Source organism: Scyliorhinus canicula, chromosome 15, assembly GCF_902713615.1.
Source record: "Scyliorhinus canicula chromosome 15, sScyCan1.1, whole genome shotgun sequence".
Lineage (NCBI taxonomy): Eukaryota > Metazoa > Chordata > Chondrichthyes > Carcharhiniformes > Scyliorhinidae > Scyliorhinus > Scyliorhinus canicula.
Window position 1 is genome coordinate 92223330 of NC_052160.1, and position 18674 is coordinate 92242003.

Here is an 18674-nt window from a genome sequence, read left to right on the forward strand (position 1 = left end):
TTGGTAAGCCTTCCAATTAAATTGGTGAAACTTGTGTTTCCGCTGTGCAAAAGTAGACAGGGTCCATTTCTCCTGATTATCACACATGGCAGTGAGAAATCCTTCAGCTATTCCTTCCTCCCAGAGCTGCTTCCCCCACAGCTGAGGCTGCCGGACATCCTTCAGAAGGGGGTGCCTTTCCGCCACGATGGCCTGACAGCTGTGACCACTGTTGCTCGTTATGCTTTCCCTTAATTTGCTCTGTTTTAATTACCTTTGCTCAAGAGTCGCCAGGTATCTTTCTGATACCACCACAAGGTTCAAACCGAATACTGATCAATGACTCAGTGATCCAGTTAGTAAGTTTGAAATCAATGCACATTTATTTACACACACAGTCACTAATTACTCATGCATAAACTCTACTCGCTAAACTATAACTCCTACTAAAAGCCTATACTTAGCTTCGAGTGCCCACTCAGTCAGAAGAACAGTGGCTGTTGTCCGGTTCTGATACTGCTGTCTTCGAACTGGTATAGAATAGTAGCGAGGAGCGTCTATCTCGTAGCGTGCATTGACCTTAGACTTACTCGGCTGGTGCTTGGCAGGCCTCTTGTCACTGAAAGCCAAATGCCAAGGTGAAGATGGAGAAATAAGAGAGCGAACTGACCTTGGGGACTCTGTTTTATAGCCCCCAGGGTTTCGCACCCTTCTGGGCGGACCCCGGACTTGGTCCCAATTAATTGGACCATGTCCCAATCGTTTGTATCGATTCTCTCCAATAACGGGGTCATTCCGTTATAGGGCCTCACGGTAGCATGGTGGTTAGCATCAATGCTTCACAGCTCCAGGGTCCCAGGTTCGATTCCCGGCTGGGTCACTGTCTGTGTGGAGTCTGCACGTCCTCCCCGTGTGTGCGTGGGTTTCCTCCGGGTGCTCCGGTTTCCTCCCACAGTCCAAAGATGTGCCGGTTAGGTGGATTGGCCATGCTAAATTGCCCGTAGTGTAAGGTTAATGGGGGGGATTGTTGGGTTACGGGTATGTGGGTTTAAGTAGGGTGATCATTGCTCGGCACAACATCGAGGGCCGAAGGGCCTGTTCTGTGCTGTACTGTTCTATGTTCTATGTTCTATGTTCTATTCCTCGATCGTTGGGTGGACTCTAGGTAACCGTTGGCCTGCCTTTGTTTTAGTCTCCACTGGCACCGGGGAGTCTGTCCTGGTACCGATTGTTTCAATGTTTCTTTTTGTCCCCGGAGATAGCTCATTACTATGCTAATGGCTTGTAGTTTCAGTTCTGTCTTGGTTCTGCAAGTTCCAATCCACAGGAAACCTTGCACCTGCTTGTTTTTCTAGTGCTGTCCATTTGTCCCTGCACTCTTTGCGAGTATCCATTTTGGAATCGGGACGTGGCCACCCCAGGTGGCTACACCACAAATCATTTTGATAACTTCACACATACTCTGAGAGGCCCTCCATCTTGAGGGCCTCTTGCATTCTCCTGCCTGGCAGGGCAGCGCTCTCATCTCCTGGTGGAGCTGCTATCTGGACATAGTTGCGGGTCCTACTGCTGGCCGGCTGCCCGCTATCTCAAATTGGATGGCACTCCCAGATGCAACCTCTTAATTAGTCCCAACTTCGGAAGACCTACAACTGTGGTATGATTCTGCCCAATGGTGGTATTTTGTCCCCAGTCAGTTGCTGTTTGAACAAGCTGATGGTGTTGTTACAATGCCACACCACTTCAGTGTTGCTAGTTTGGATAATGGGTACTTTCACATAATTCGCAGATAGATTTATGTCATGGGCAGCTTCTGAAATATCTCTAATTAATATTGCATCGTCTCACTAACAAATCCGGCTGTCACTGTAGAAATTCTACCATCAAAGTGGCGTCACACAGAGATTGGAGACTACACTTATCATTCTTTTTAATTTAATAGTCCAGTTGGAGTGCAGCGGAAGGACACACAGTGTCTTGCACTCCACCTGCCAAACAATAAATCATAGATGTTATCTGAAATGTGGAGAAGTAACTGTTTGTGATGTAAGCCTGGGCAATTTAATATTTTCCAAGAATAAAATCATTGTTTCATGTTGGCCTTGTAGAGTTTAGATTCTATACAGTGGAGACTCCCACCTATTTCTCATTGCTGTTAGTACCGGCTTCTTGCTGGTAGCATTTGGTTCTGGGGAAATAAACAGCTGAGCCATATTTTAATCAATTACTATTACTTCTCTGCTTGCAACCCTTTGTTCACTCAAACTCTACTTTGGATTCTTTTTTATTATTCTTTCACAGGACATAGACGTCACTAGCTGGGCTAGCATTTATTGCCCATCCTTCATTGCCCTCGAGAAGGATGGTCGTGAGCTGCCTTCCTGAACCACTGCGGTCCATGTGGAGTAAGTACACCCACTGTGCTGTTAGGAAGGGAGTTCCAGGATTTCAACCCAGCGACAGTAAAGAGAGAGCAAAATAGTTCCAAAGGGCGGCACGATAGCACAATGGTTAGCACTGTTCGATTTCCGGTTTGAGTTACTGCCTTTGCAGAGTCTACACATTCTCCCCGTGTCTGCATGGATTTCCTCCATTCCTCCAGTTTCATCCCACAAGTCCTGAAATCGTGCTGCTTGGGTGAATTGGACATTCTAAATTCTCCCTCAGTGTACCCGAGCTTTCGCCAGAGTGTGGTGACGAGGGGATTTTCACAATAACGTCATTGCAGTGTTAATGTACGCTTGCCTGTGACACTAATAAAGATTATTATTATTATTATTATTAAGTCAGGATGGTGAGTGACTTGGAGGTGAACTAGCAAGTGGTGGTGTTGGCATGCATCTACTGCCTTGTCCTTTGAGGTGGTAGGGGTTGCCAGTTTGGAAGGCATTGTCTGAACTGAACTCTGTCTCAGCCTAGTGCTGTAAATGTTGGTATATTAAGGAGCTAATGCAATTAATGAAAAAATATAAATGTAAATAAGCATTATCGAGCAAATAATTAGACATGCAACTTGACATAAAATGTTCAAAATATGGCAGCTACATTTAGGTCGTTGCCTTGCTGCCAAATGTAAACAAGACTATCTCAGGTTTCTGTCAGTTGGGAAGCAGCTACCTAACCATTTGAATTTCCAGACACTTATTATGATCCGTCTGCATTTTATAAGGAACTTGTTTTTTCCTAATGATTTTCTCTAAAGACAAAGAAGAATGCAAATTTTTATCTCTGCTGAAGTTGTCTTTAAAATGTTTAACTATTTGCTTGTGTTATGGGCCAGTGTTTAGAGAACCCCAAAGTGTATCATGCAGTTCACCTGACCCACAACTTTGAATAGATTGTGGTATGGGGAGCACACGGCCCACTCTCTAAGTGTGGTACTTCAGAAATGGGAAAGCTATTTTTTAAAACAAAACAATGTTTATTCTATGGACTCAAGCTAACCTTTTTAAAACAAACAGTGAATATCTTAGCAGCCATGAATTCAAAGATAACCCCCAAAGACTACAACACTAAGTAATCCTTTAAGCTGACCTTTTACCATTCAAAAGACTTAACAACCTTTAAACAGAAGCACATCAGGGTTTACATTCAATACTGAAAACATTTAAATTTCTGAATTCACCAAATTATCAAGAGATCTAGTCCTTCATGGCAGAGAGATCAACAGTACAGCTGCTTTGGCTGACTTCAGCTGCATCACACTAAAAAACAAAAACAAAAAGACAGAGACACACCCAAGCTTTTCTCAAAGTGAAACTAAAAAGCAGAACCAGAGCTCAGCTCCACCCACACTCTGACATCACTGCAGTAACATGAGCAGCGAACCATTTCTTAACGCGACATTCTCATGCCGCTTGGACAGTTAGTCAGCCTCATTTGTGCAGTCATAGGTTGAGTTCAGTTTATGATTCCCTATAATTGAGGGAAAGGCACTTCAGAAACTTAAGCAATCATACTGGATTGTGAGTATAATTATTTCAATCAATGCACAGTAGCACAAAGGGCAGCACGGTAGCACAAGTGATTAGTTCTATGGCTTCACAGCGGCAGGGTTCCGGGTTCGATTCCCTGCTGGGTCACTGTCTGTGCGGAGTCTGCACATTCTCCCCGTGTCTGCGTGGGTTTCCTCCGGGTGCTCCGGTTTCTTCCCACAGTCCAAAGATGTGCAGGTTAGGTGGATTGGCCATGATAAATTGCCCTTATTGACCAAAAAAGGTGAGATGGGGTTAATGGGTTACGGGAATAGGGTGGAAGTGAGGGCTTACGTGGGTCGGTGCAGACCTGATGGGCCGAATGGCCTCCTTCTGCACTGTATGTTCTATGTTTGTTTGTTTATCCAACAAGACTGTTTTTTACAGTGGATTTAAAAATTGCACACTTCATAAAACCCTACTGGCATCTTATCATTAACTTTAGTTACCATTTATAACCCTAAGGTACAATAGAACTTCATAGAATTTACAGTGCAGAAGGAGGCCATTCGACCCATCGGGTCTGCACCGGTTCTTGGAAAGAGTACCCTACTTAAGCCGCACCTCCACCCTATCCCCGTAACCCAGTAACCCCAGTTAACCTTTTTTGGACACTAAGGACAATTTTTCATGGCCAATCCACCTAACCTGCACACCTTTGGACTGTGGGAGGAAACCAGAGCATCCAGAGGAAACCCATGCCGATATTGTGAAAACGTACAAACTCCATACAGACAGTGACCCAAGGCTGAGCCCGGGTTCAGCAGTGCTAACCACTAACTCACCACCTTGCCGCCCAGGTCGTAAAAACACATCTGTCTGCACCGGCCCTTACAAAGAGCACCCTACTCAAGCCCACGTATCTATCCTATCCCTGCAACCAGGTAACCCCCTACATCACATTTTTTGGACAATAAGGGCAATTTAGCATTGCCAAGCCACCTAATCTGCACATCTTTGGACTGTGGGAGGAAACCGGAGCACCCGGAGGAAACCCACGAGGACACGGGGAGAACGTGCAGACACCGCACAGACAGTGACCCAAGCCAGGAATCGAACTTGGAACCCTGGAGCAGTAAAGCAACTGTGTTAACCACTGTGCTACCGTGCTGCCCTAATCTGTAATCAATATTTAGTTTGAATATTAAATAAAAATACATCCATTACAAATTTATAGTCATTTGAATGCTCATATATACGGCCAGCGCAGTGGCGCAGTCGTTAGCACTGTTGCCTCACAGTGTCGGGGACCCGGGTCCGATCCCGGCCCTGCGTCACTGTCCGTTTGGAGTTTGCACATTCTTCCCGTGTTTGCGTGGGTCTCATCCCAGAAGCCAAAATGTTTGCATGGTCGGTGGATTGGCCACGCCAAATTACCCCTTAATTGGAAAAAGAAAAGAACTGGGTAATCTAAACTAAGGGTGGCTTGGTGGCACAGTGTTTAGCACTGCTGCCTCACAGCTCCGGGGTCCCAGGTTCAATTCCGGCCTCGGATGACTGTCTGTGTGGAGTTTGCACTTTCTCCCCATCTCTGCGTGGGTTTCCTCCGGGTGCTCCGGTTTCCTCTCACATCCAAAGATGTGTAGGTTAGGTGGATTGGCCATGATAAGTTGCCCCTTGGTATCCAAAAGGTTAGGTGGAGTTACTGGGTTACTGGGATAGAGTGGAGGTGTGGGCTTAAGTAGGGTGCTCTTTCCAAGGCCTGGTGCAGATTCGATGGGCCGAATGGCTTCCTTCTGCACTGTAAATTGTATGTATGCAAATATAAAAAAAAAATTTTTAAATGTTTTTTTATTGAGTTTTCATATTTTATATATGACAAATTACAAGTTATTAGAGAGAGAGAAAAAAAAAAAAGGAAAACACAAACATTTTTTACATGAATATTTACAGGTAAGCATCTTCATAACAATAATTGTGGCCAGCATACATATTTTACATTCCCCAATATGGCCGAGGCACATGTTTATAGGCATTTATTTATAGTTTGGTTTTGGGCCTTGGCTTGCCATCAAACCCCCATACCGAGCCCGTAGCCCCACCCCCCCCCCTCCCCCCGGCTACCTTCCCCCGATTCCCGCCCATTTTCCCCTGGTTCTTGGCCACCCGACTATTCTTCCTCATGTACGTTGGCCACAAACAGGTCCCGGAACAGTTGCATGAATGGCTCCCACGTTCTGTGGAAGCCGTCGTCCGACCCTCGGATGGCGAATTTGATTTTCTCCATTTGGAGAGATTCCGAGAGGTCGGACAGCCAGTCTGCAGCTCTGGGTGGTGCTGCTGACCGCCAGCCAAACAGGATTCTACGGCGGGCAATCAGGGAGGCAAAGGCAAGGGCGTCCGCCCTCCTCCCCAGGAATAGATCTGGCTGGTCTGAAACCCCGAAGACCGCCACTATCGGGCATGGCTCCACCCTCACCCCCACCACTTTGGACATAGCCTCGAAGAAGGCTGTCCAGTACTCCACAAGTCTGGGGCAAGACCAGAACATGTGGGCGTGGTTGGCCGGGCCTCTCTGGCACCGCTCACATTTGTCCTCCACCTCCGGGAAGAACCTACTCATACGGTTTCTCGTTAAGTGGGCTCTATGTACCACTTTTAGTTGCGTCAGGCTGAGCCTTGCGCACGTGGAGGTGGAGTTGACCCTATGCAGTGCTTCGCTCCAGAGTCCCCACCCTATCTCCATCCCCAGGTCGTCCTCCCATTTCCTTCTTGTTGCGTCCAGTACGGTGTCGTCCCTGTCTACCAGTCGGTCATACATGTCACTACAGTTCCCTTTCTCTAGGATACTTGCGTCCAGTAGGTCTTCCAATAGTGTCTGTCGTGGCGGTTGTGGGTACGTCCTTGTCTCCTTTCGTAGGAAGTTTTTGAGCTGCAGGTACCGTAGCTCGTTCCCCCCAGCTAGCTGAAATTTCTCTGTCAGTTCGTCCAGTGTTGCGATCCTGTCGTCCGTGTATAGGTCCCTGACTGTCAGTGTCCCCCCCGTCCTGCCTCCACCTTTTGAAGGTGGCGTCGGTCAGTGCTGGTTTGAACCTATGGTTGTTGCAGATGGGAGCCTTGTCCGACATTTTGTACAGGCCAAATTGCTGCCGCAGTTGGTTCCAGGATTGGAGGGTGGCTGTCACCACTGGGCTGGTGGAGTGTTTTTTGGGTGGTGATGGGAGTGCTGCCGTGGCGAGGGCCCGGAGGGAGGTTCCCATGCAGGAGGCCTCCTCCGCACGCACCCACTCGGCTTCTGGCTCCTGGATCCATCCCCTTACTCGCTCGGCTGTTGCCGCCCAGTGGTAGAATTGTAGATTCGGGAGGGCTAGCCCCCCCCCTGGATTTTGTTTTTTGTATGACCTTCTTTGGGATCCTAGCATTTTTACCCCCCCATACGAACGCCATGATATGTTTGTCCAGCGCTTTGAAAAAGGCCTTGGGGATGTAGATCGGAATGGATCTAAACAGGAAAAGGAACCTGGGCAGTACGTTCATTTTGATCGTCTGGACTCTCCCCGCGAGGGAGAGCGGGAGTGTGTTCCATCTTTGCAGGTCCTTTTTAACTTCCTCCGTCAGGCTGGTGAGGTTCCATTTGTGGACCCCTTTCCAGTCATGGGCTATTTGGATCCCCAGGTAGCGGAATTTATTTCGGGCTTGTTTGAACGGCAGGCCCTTTAGCGCTGCCCCCCCCCCCCCCCCCCCCTTGCGGGTGTACTGGGAAGATCTCACTTTTGCTCATGTTGAGTTTGTAGCCCGAGAAGGCTCCAAACTCTTTCAGGAGCGCTATGATTCCGTCCATGTGGCTTGGTGGGTCCAAGATATAGAGGAGCAGATCATCCGCATAGAGTGAGACTCTGTGCTCTCTACCTCCCCTTCGGATCCCCGTCCAATTTTTTGCTGCCCTGAGCGCGATTGCTAGCGGTTCGATTGCTAGTGCGAACAGCAGCGGGGACAGTGGGCATCCTTGTCTGGTGCCCCTGTGCAGCTGGAAGTATTGGGAGTTGGTATTGTTGGTCCGTACACTCGCCATGGGAGCGTTGTATAGGAGCTTTACCCAAGCGGTGAACCCTGTTCCAAGCCCGAACCGCTCCAGTACCTCTATGAGGTATTTCCATTCGACTCTGTCGAAGGCCTTTTCTGCGTCCAGGGAGACGATCACCTCTTGTGTTCTCTCCCCGGAGGGGGTCATTATCACGTTCAGCAGGCGCCTGATGTTCGCGGTAAGCTGTCTACCTTTGACGAAGCCCGTCTGGTCCTCTGTGACCACCTCAGGTACACAGTCTTCTAGCCTTTTGGCTAGGATTTTGGCCAGTATTTTGGCGTCTGCGTTCAGCAGGGATATGGGTCTGTATGACCCACATTCCGTTGGGTCTTTGTCTTTCTTAGGTATCAGCGAGATTGAGGCCTGTGCTAACGTGGGTGGCAGTGTGCCCCTAGCTAGCGAGTCTGTGAACATCTCCCGCAGGTGCGGGGCCAGCGCTGTCGCGAATTTTTTGTAGAAGTCCGCTGGGAATCCGTCCGGTCCCGGCGCCTTCCCCGTCTGCATGGAGCTAATGCTCTCCATGATCTCTCCCAGTGCTAGTGGTGCTTCCAGATCCTGTTTTCTGCCCTCTCCCACGACTGGTATGTCCAGTCCATCAAGAAACCGGTTCATCCCAGCCTTCCCCGTTGGGGCTCCGAGGTGTATAGCTCTTGGTAGAAGGCCTTGAAGGTTTCGTTAATCCTCTCTGGTTCTGTTTCCAACGTGCCTCTGGTACCTCTGATTTGCGCAATTTCCCTGCTGGCTGCCTGCTTTCTCAGCTGGTGTGCCAACAGGCGGCTGGCTTTGTCTCCGTGTTCGTACAGGGCCCCGCGTGCCTGGCGGAGTTGGTGTACTGCTTTCCTGGTGGAGAGCAGGTCAAAGTTCCTTTGTAATTCTTTCCTCTCCGCCAGGAGCTCTACGGTCGGGGCCTCGGAGTATTTACGGTCTACCTCCAGTATGGAGTCGACCAGCTTCTGCCTAGCCACCCTTTCCTCCCTATCTCTTTGCGCTTTGTAGGCAATGATTTCCCCTCTTAGTACGGCCTTAAGCGCTTCCCAGAACGTGGAGGATGAGACCTCCCCGTTTTGGTTGTTCTCCGTGTATTCCGCTATGGCCCGCGCTATCCTTTCGCTGAAGGCCTTGTCAGCTAGTAAGGCACCGTCCAGCCTCCATGTGGGGCGCTGGGCCCTTCCCGTCTCCAGCCGCACGTCCATGTAGTGTGGGGCGTGGTCTGATATCACAATTGCGGAATATTCCACCTTGTCTATCCCTGGAAGCACCGTTTTCCCCACCACAAAGAAGTCACTTCTGGTGTACACATTGTGTACTGGGGAGAAGAAAGAGAATTCTTTCTCCCCCGGGTGGGCGAATCTCCAGGGGTCCACTGCTCCCATCTGCTCCATATAGTGACTGAGTTCCCTTGCCATGTTTGAGGTTTTCCCCGTTCTGGAGTTTGATCTGTCCGTCTTTGGGTCCTGTACACAGTTGAAGTCCCCCCCCCATGATTAGTCGGTGCGTCGCTATGTCCGGGATTTCTGCCATGGTCTTTTGGATGAAGCTCGTGTCGTCCCAGTTGGGCGCGTACACGTTAACTAGAACTACCGGCGTCCCATCCAGGGCCCCGCTGACCATGACATACCGTCCCCCTGGGTCCGTAACCGTCTTTGTCGCCCTAAACATTGTCCTCTTGCCAATCAGGATCGCCACCCCCCTGGCCCTTGCCCCATAACAGGAATGATAGGTTTGTCCCACCCAGCCCTTTCTTACCCGCAGTTGGTCCTGCTCCCTCAGGTGCGTCTCTTGGAGGAAGACTATGTCGGCCCTCATGTTTCTAAGGTGGGTGAGGACTCTAGATCTCTTCACTGGGCCGTTAAGTCCCCTTACGTTCCAGGTGACTATTCTGGTCGGGGGCTTCTGCCCCCTTGCTCCTGTGGGGTTAACCATATTTGTCCGGTGGACGCGCCCCTGCCCTCTGGGGTTTCCCTTTGTTAGGGGGCCGTCCAGGATGTCCACTATCACTGCTCTCCCCATGCGGTCGGGTCCCTGTGCTCCGGGGTTCCCCCTTGTCCCGGGGACACCCGCCATGGCCGTCCACTGTGTGTCCGCCACGCGGGTAGTCCCCTGCACTCCGGGGGGCCCCTTCACACACAGACCGTACTGGGTGGGTGCTTGCAGCGGTTCCCTGTTTCGAGCCCTTGTCCGTGGCACTTTGTGGCCCTATTCCCTTTCTGGCCTCTTTTGTCCCTTCGTCCCTGCATTTCCCCTCCCTGGTCTCTCGCCCCCCGAGTGCCCCCCCCCCCCCCCCCCGCTCTATCCCTTTTCCCCCCTCCCCTGTATACCCCTCCATTGCCCCTCTCTCCCCCATTCCTGTCCCCATTTGCTCTCCCACCTTTGATGGGTGATCCCCCCCCTCCCCTGCCTGGCGCCTTCCCCCCTGTTGGGGGTGCGCTGCGGCCCTGCTCTATTGCGCGCCCCCGTCGCTAGCTTTCCTGCTAGCACGGTGGCTCCCCTCTCGGAGGTTGCTGTCCCGCTTCTCCTCTCCCCTCTCCAGTACTCCCGTTCCCTCGTGCCGGGGCCTGGCCTCCCACCTGGAGCGGGCCCTTGGGCATTGGGTTGTTTTTCGTTCTGGGTGTTCCTGCCAGGGGGGAGGGGGCTGGCTTTGCCTTGCCCCTCCCCACCCCCCCGTCGGCATGACGTTTCTCCTTGCCATGGGCCCCTCGTCCCTACTTCCCATGGCGTTTTTCCAGCCCGTGCTCCTCGACGAATCTATTCGCCTCGGCAGGGGCTGTAAAGAAATATTCCTTGTTTTGGTATGTGACCCAGAGTTTTGCTGGGTACAGCATACCAAAACGTACTTTGTTCTTGTAGAGAGCTGCTTTCGCTCTGTTGAACTCCGCCCGTCTCTTAGCTATGTCCGCTCCAAGATCCTCGTAGATTCGGATGGCGTGCCCGTTCCATTTGCAGGCTCTATTCTCCTTGGCCCAGCGCAGGATTGTCTCCCTATCCCGGTACCGGTGCAGTTTGGTTATAACTGCTCTCGGTTTTTCCCCTTCCTTGGGCTTCGGGCGCAGTGACCGATGAGCTCTGTCCATTTCCGGTGGGGTGAGAAAAGTTTCCCGCCCCACTAAGGAGCCCAGCATCGCAGCCACGAATGTTGTGGGATTTCTACCCTCGATCCCCTCTAGCAGGCCCACTATCCTAATATTTTGCCTTCTCGAGCTGTTCTCCTGGTCGTCTACCCTGCCCTTCAGGCTCCCCTGTGTTGCACTCAGTTTCGCCATTTCCCTCTCCAGGGACATGACCCGGTCGCTCACGTCAGTCGCTGCCTTCTCCAGCTCTTTAAATGGTTGCCCCCTGGGCTTCCAGTATCTTCCCTTGGGCATCCACTTTCTCCTCCAATCTGGTCAGAGCCTGCTGCACCCCTGACATCGCCCTGGTCACTGCTGCCTGTGCTGCGGCCTCTGCGTCTGCTTTTAACTCTGCCTTGATTGCCTGCAGCTGCTCCCTCACCACCTCGGCAAAGGCTTCCTTCCAATTCACGCCCCCCTCTAACCCCAGGGGAGAGGTTGCCCGCCCGTCCAGCTCTTTGGATGCGGCGATACATCCTTCCCGCTGCTTCGCGTGTTGACTCGTTCGCCCAAGCTGGTTTGCCCTTTGCCCCGTCTACTTCCGGTGCCCCCTTTCTCTTGGCTCCCTTCTGGCATTTTTTTCTCCCCCTTCCCCTTCATCTTTTCTTCTCTCCTTGTTCTTCTTTTCCCCCTTTTCCGCACCCTATTTTAATTTTATTTATTATTATATATATATATATATATATATAAAAATATATATAAATATTTTTTTTTAAATAAAAATTTATTTCCCCCCTTCTTTCCTTTACCCCTTTATTTTACCCCTTTTCTCTTTACCAGTTTTCTTTTGGTTTTTTTTTTAAAAAGAACAGAAATATAAGTCTCTTTTTTCTTTTGTTTTCTCTCCCCACTCACCCAGGAGAGAGAGAGAGAGAGTCCCTTTGTCCTTGCCACGTGGTGGTCACTGCAGTTGGGGGGGGGAGGGGCGAGTGGGGCCGGTGGTCGCTGCCGGTAGGGGGGGGGGTGTCCCCGCTGCTGGTTGGGGGGGGGTGTCCCCGCTGCTGGTGTGGGGGGGGGGTGTCCCCGCTGCTGGTTGGGGGGGGGGGTCCCCGCTGCTGGTTGGGGAGGGGGGGTCCCCGCTGCTGGTTGGGGAGGGGGTCCCCGCTGCTGGTTGGGGGGGGTCCCCCGCTGCTGGTTGGGGGGGGGTCCCCGCTGCTGGTTGGGGGGGGGTCCCCGCTACTGGTTGGGGGGGGGTCCCCGCTGCTGTTGGGGGGGGTCCCCGCTGCTGGTTGGGGGGGGTCCCCGCTGCTGTTTGGGGGGGGTCCCCGCTGCTGGTTGGGGGGGGCGGTCCCCGCTGCTGGTTGGGGGGGGTCCCCGCTGCTGGTTGGGGGGGGGGGTCCCCGCTGCTGGTTGGGGGGGGGGAGAAAGAGGGCCCGCCGCTGCCGCACCGCTCCCGGCCCGCGTCTGGGGGGGGGGGAGAGAGAGAAGAGGGCCCGCCGCTGCCTGCACCGCTCCCAGGCCCGCGTCTGGGGGGGGGGGGGAGAGAGAAGAGGGCCCCACCGCTGCCCGCACCGCTCCTGGCCCGCGTGGGGGGGGGAGGGAGAGGGGTTGGACCTGCCGCTGCTGGCCTCCCTGTCGCCGCTGCTCCTCGCCTCCGCCTTCCGCCTCTCCGCCGCCGCCTTCCGCCTCTCCGCCGCCGCCTTCCGCCTCTCCGCCGCCGCCTTCCGCCTCTCCGCCGCCGCCTCTCCGCCGCCGCCTTCCGCCTCTCCGCCGCCCGCTCCTCCTCCGCTGCCGCTTCTCCTCCGCTGCCGCTTCTCCTCCTCCGCCGTCCGGCCTGTCGGGGGGGTTCTTTCCTGGCGCTTGCGGGAGCCCCTCTCCCTGCGACCTCCTCGCTCGCCGCCCGGAAGTCGAAAAAACGCAAATATAAAATAACAAAATTCTCCGATTCTAAGTTAGGATCCGAGGAGCTGATATTGGGAAATTCCACAACAGTTAATTCTGCTAAGGCATACCTTGATGTACTCTCTAAATATGCTCTAAATGTTGGAAAGACCAAGGAACTGATCATCGACTTCAGGAAACGCAGCACAACACACACTCCCGTCTGTATCTATGGCTCCAAAGTGGAGATGGTCGATAGCTTTAAGTTCCTGGGGGGGCCACTATCACCAACAGTTTGTCCTGGTCCACTCACGTTGATGCAACAGTCAAGAAAGCCCAACAGCGTCTCTACTTCCTGCGGAAGCAAAAGAAATTTGGCATGTCTGCATCGACTGTCACAAACTTCTATAGATGTACGATAGAGAGCATCGTATCCGGCTGCATCACAGCCTGGTATGGCAACTGCTCAATCCAAGATCGCAGGAAACTGCAGACTGTGGTGAACTCAGCCCAACGCATCATGCAATTTGCCACCCCCACATTGATTCTGTCTACACCTCTTGCTGCCTCAGGAAGGCAGACAGCATTATCAGAGACCCCTCCCACCCAGGCATTGCCTTCTTCCAGACCCTTCCATCAGGCAGAATGTACAGAAGTCTGAAGACTCGCACATCCAGACATAGGAACAGCTTCTTCCCCACAGCTACAAGACTCCTCAATGACTCTCCCTCGGACTGATGTCTTCCTTGTAAGAACACTATTCCCGATGCCCTATGCTGCTCTTGGTCATGTATTTGTTTTTTTTGTTTTGTTTGGCCCCTTGTTTCACACTGTAACCAATCACTGTTTTGTCGATGTACCATTTGTTAATGTTCCCTGTTGATTATTCTTGTGTTTACTATGTACGTACTGTGTACATTCCCTCAGCCACAGAAAAATACTTTTCACTGTACTTCAGTACATGTGACAATAAATCAAATCAAAATCAAATGTATGTTGTATCCTTAGATAATTTTGTTAGGTTGGAGTCTCCTGGGGGAGAGCTTCATCGAATCATAGAATCCTTACAGTGCAGAAGGAGGCCATTTGGCCCATCGACTCTACATTGACACTCTGACGAAGCACCCTATACAAACCCACTCCCCCGCCCTATCCTCACAATCCCACCAAGGGGCAATTCAACATAGCTAATCCACCTAATCTGCACATTTTTAGACTGCGGACCTGAGATACCCTCAATTACGACACAGGAGAGAAGATTGGTAATTCAAAGGCTTTAATTACCAGAGAACCGGACAGCTGCCGAGAAGTGTGGTCACAGCATGCTGCCCAGTGAGCATCACCTTATATACCGTTTCCTGGGGGCGGAGCCAGAGGCGGAGTCCCCCAGGGGTCCAAGCCTGGTCTTAAAGGGCCAATGTATTAAAGGCAATGTACAGTTACAGCAGTTACCGATACCATTCATCACATTCACCCCCTGTTTAAAAAAAACACATAGTCCGTCGGGGGTGAAAGTGGAGTTATAAGTTCAGTCTTTTGGGTGGTCTGACCGTCCGTGCTAACCTTCTCCACTCCGGTGGTGGTGCCGTGGATACGGTCGGTTTTGGTGATGGTATATCCGGGAGCACGGTTGACTGAGCCTTTGCCCGCTTTGGAGCAGGGGGGTATCCGGGTGACTAGGGTGATTGGTGCCGGCGCCGGCTGGGGGATAGGGGGCGCTATGGCGGGGGCACTGTCGGGGTCGGCAGTTGGTGTGGGGAGGGGAGCGTCGGTAGGAGGGGGGGGGGTGGTCGGTGGGGAAGCCGGCGGGTGCCAGGTCTCATAGAATTTTCGATGTGACTCTCAATACCATTATGCTTTCAACTGTCCCAACTCGTTATCATAGAATTTACAGTGCAGAAGGAGGCCATTCGGCCCATCGAGTCTGCACCGGCTCTTGGAAAGAGCACCCTACCCAAGGTCAACATCTCCACCCTATCCCATAACCCAGTAACCCCACCCAACACTAAGGGCAATTTATCATGGTCAATCCACCTCGCAGGGAGACGGTGTCCTGCCTGCCGTTGGGGTGCTCGACGTGGGCGTATTGAGGGTTTGCGTGTAGCAATTGGACCCTCGCGACTATCGGATCTGTTTATGGCTCCTCACGTGTCTCCGGAGTAGGACTGGTCCCGGAGTCGTCAGCCAGCGTGGAAGCAAGACCACAGAGGTGGACTTCCTGGGGAAGACAAACAAACGATTGTGAGGGGTCTCGTTCGTGGCCGTACAGAGGAGCGACCTAATGGAGTGCAGGGCATCGGGTATGACCTCCTGCCAGCGGCCGATTGGGAGACTCCTTGACCGTAGGGCTAGAAGGACAGCCTTCCAAACTGTCACGTTCTCCCTCTCTACTTGCCCCTTTCCCCGCGGGTTATAGCTCGTCGTTCTGCTCGAGGCGATGCCCTTGCTGAGCAGATATCGACGCAGCTCATCACTCATGAACGATGTATCCCGGTCGCTGTGGATATAAGCGGGGAAACCAAACAGTGTGAAGATGCTGTGCAGTGCCTTGATCACGGAGGCCGAGGTCATATCGGGGCACGGGACCGCAAAAGGGAAGCGGGAGAACTCATCGATAACGGTGAGGAAATACATGTTGCGGTTGGTGGATGGGAGGGGCCCTTTGAAGTCCACACTTAGTCGCTCAAAGGGCCTAGAGGCCTTTATCAGAGGGGGCCCTGTCTGGTCGATAGAAGTGCGGTTTGCACTCCGCACAGATCTGGCATGCCTTAGTCATGGCCTTGACCTCCTCTGTGGAGTAAGATAGGTTGCGGGACTTGATGAAATAGGCAAGCCGGGTGACCCCCGGGTGGCAGAGGTCATCGTGGATGGCTCTCAGGCGGTCTTTTTGTGCGTTGGCGCACGTGCCGCGGGACAAGGCATCCGGGGGCTCGTTGAGCTTCCCCGGGCGATATTTAATATCGTACGTATAGATGGAGAGCTCTATCCTCCACCTCAGAATTTTGTCATTCTTTATTATGCCCCGTTGTGCGTTATCGAACATAAAGGCAACCGACCATTGGTTGGTGATGAGGGTGAACCTCCTACCGGCTAGGTAGTGCCTCCAGTGCCGCACAGCCTCCACTATTTGTGCCTCCTTTTCGACTGCAGGCGGTGAGGGTTCGGGAGAAGAACGCTACTGGTCTGCCCGCCTGGTTGAGGGTAGCAGCCAGGGCGACGTCTGATGCGTCGCTTTCTACCTGGAAGGGATTGGCTTCGTCCACCACGTGCATGGCGGCCTTGATGATGTCGGCCTTGATACGGCTGAAAGCCGACTGGGCCTCAGCCGTCAGGGGAAAAACCATGGTCTTAATGAGTGGTCGGGCTTTGTCCGCATATCTGGGGACCACTGGGCGTAATAGGAGAAAATCCCCAAGCACCGTTTGAGTGCCTTGAGGCTACGGGGGAGGGGGAGTTCCTTAAGGGGACGCATGCGGTCGGGGTCTGGGCCTAGGATCCCGTTTTCCACGTTGTAGCCGAGGATGGCTAGCCGGGTTGTGTGGAACACGCATTTCTCCTTGTTATATGTGAGGTTGAGGGCCCGGGCAGTCTGGAGGAACTTCCTCAGGTTTGCGTCGTGGTCCTGCTGGTCATGGCCGCAGATGGTGACGTTGTCCAAGTACAGGAAGGTAGCCCGTAAGCCGTACTGGTCCACCATTTGATCCATCGCCCTCTGGAAAACGGAGACTCCGTTTGTGACACCAAAAAGGACCCTGAGAAAGTGAAACAGCCGACCGGCTGCTTTGAAAGCCGTGTAGGGGCGGATAGGGAGTTGATGATAGGCTGATTTTAGGTCGACCGTGGAGAATACCCGATACTGGGCGATTTGAGTCACCATTTCCGCTATGCGGGGAAGTGGGTACGCATCGAGTTGCGTAATGCGGTTTATGGTCTGGCTATAATCCACTACCATTCGTTGCTTTTCCCCAGAGCGGACTACCAATACTTGAGCCCTCCAAGGGCTGTTGCTGGCCTCTATGACCCCCTCTTTTAGTAGCCGCTGAGCCTCTGACTTGATAAAAGTCATGTCTTGGGTACTGTACCACCGACTCCTAGTGGCGACGGGCTTACAGTCGGGAGTGAGGTTCGCAAAGATGGAGGGTGGCGCAACTTTGAGTGTTGCCAGGCTGCATACCGTGAGTGGGGGCAGGGGTCCGCCGAACTTCAGTGTCAGGCTCCGGTGGTTGCACTGAAAGTCCAGACCGAGCAGCAGGGGGGCACAGAGGTGAGGGAGGATGTAGAGTTTAAAACGGGTGTATTCAGCGCCTTGAATCGCGAGGTCTGCGACACAATACCCCGTGATTTGTACCGAATGGGACCCTGGAGCGAGGGCAATAGATTGGGAGGCGGGGTGGGTGTGCAGGGAGCAGCGCCTTACCGTGTCTGGATGAATAAAGCTCTCCATGCTCCTGGAGTCGAATAGACAGGGAGTGTCGTGACCATTGATTTGTACCCACATCATTGAGTTCCTCAGATGCTTTGGCCGCGATTGATCGAACGTGATCGCTCCTAATTGCGGGTAGTCAGAGTCCTCGGTTAAGTAGGACTCACAAAATGGCCGCCTGGAGTCATAAAATGGCCGCCGCCATCGGTCGCACGTGTCGGGATTTGAAAATGGCCACCGCCAAGATGGCCGCCCCATGACTCGCAAGAGGTCGATGACGCGTCGGACGTAGGCGTGTCCAGCTGCCGCGCGGCCGTGTTGCGGGGCCTGTGAGGCTGGGAACTTGATTTCTGGGCCTGGTGAGGCTTTTGTTTGCGGCCTTTGGCCCAGCCAGGCAGACTTTAGCGAAGTGCCCCTTCTTCTCGCAGTCGTTGCAGATCGCGGAGCGGGCCGGGCAATGCTGACATGGGTGCTGGCCTTGCCCACAGAAATAGCATGGGGAACCCCCGGAGTGAGTGGATCGCCACGCGGCGCAGGCCTGTAGCGTGGCCGAGTCTGGAAGGGATCGAGAGGGGTTCGCAACGTCCGCGGAGTATGTACGGAGGTTACGGTGGGCCGTTTCTAGGGAAGAGGCGAGCATTACCGTGCCTTGGAGATCCTTTGCCCCGTCTTCTAAGAGCCGCTGCCAGATTTATGAGGACCTGATACCGGACACGAAGGCATCACGAATAGGTAAGTTCATGTGGACTTCTGCCGTCACTTCCTTATGATTGCAGTTCCTCGTGAGCGCAGTGAGTCTCTACACATATTCGTCTAGAGTTTCCCCGGAGCGCTGGCGGCAGGTCGAGAGCAAATGTCTGGCGTGTACCTCGTTAATCAGCTTTACGAAGCATTTCTTTAGTATATCATCCACAGTTTCGTATGTCGTAGCGTTCTCGATCACGGAGGAGAGTCGGTGGCCCACCCGGGCATGTAGTAAGCTCAACTTGCGAGCGCCGTCGACTTCAGTCTCTGAGGAGTTTAGATAGGCCTCAAAACACCGGAGCCAATATTTAAACATTTCTGGGGTCTCCGGCGACCGAGCGTCTAGGTTGAGTTTCTTTAGAGCGCTGTCCACCTTGATGTATCTGGTAATTAAATTGAGATACCCTCAATTACAGGAGATAAGATTGGTAATTTAAAGGCTTTAATTACCAGAGAACCGGACAGCTGCCGAGAAGTGTGGTCACAGCATGCTGCCCAGTGAGCATCATTTTATATACTGTTTCCTGGGGGCGGAGCCAGAGGCGGAGTCCCCCAGGGTTCCAAGCCCGGTCTTAAAGGGCCAATGTATTAAATGCAAGGTA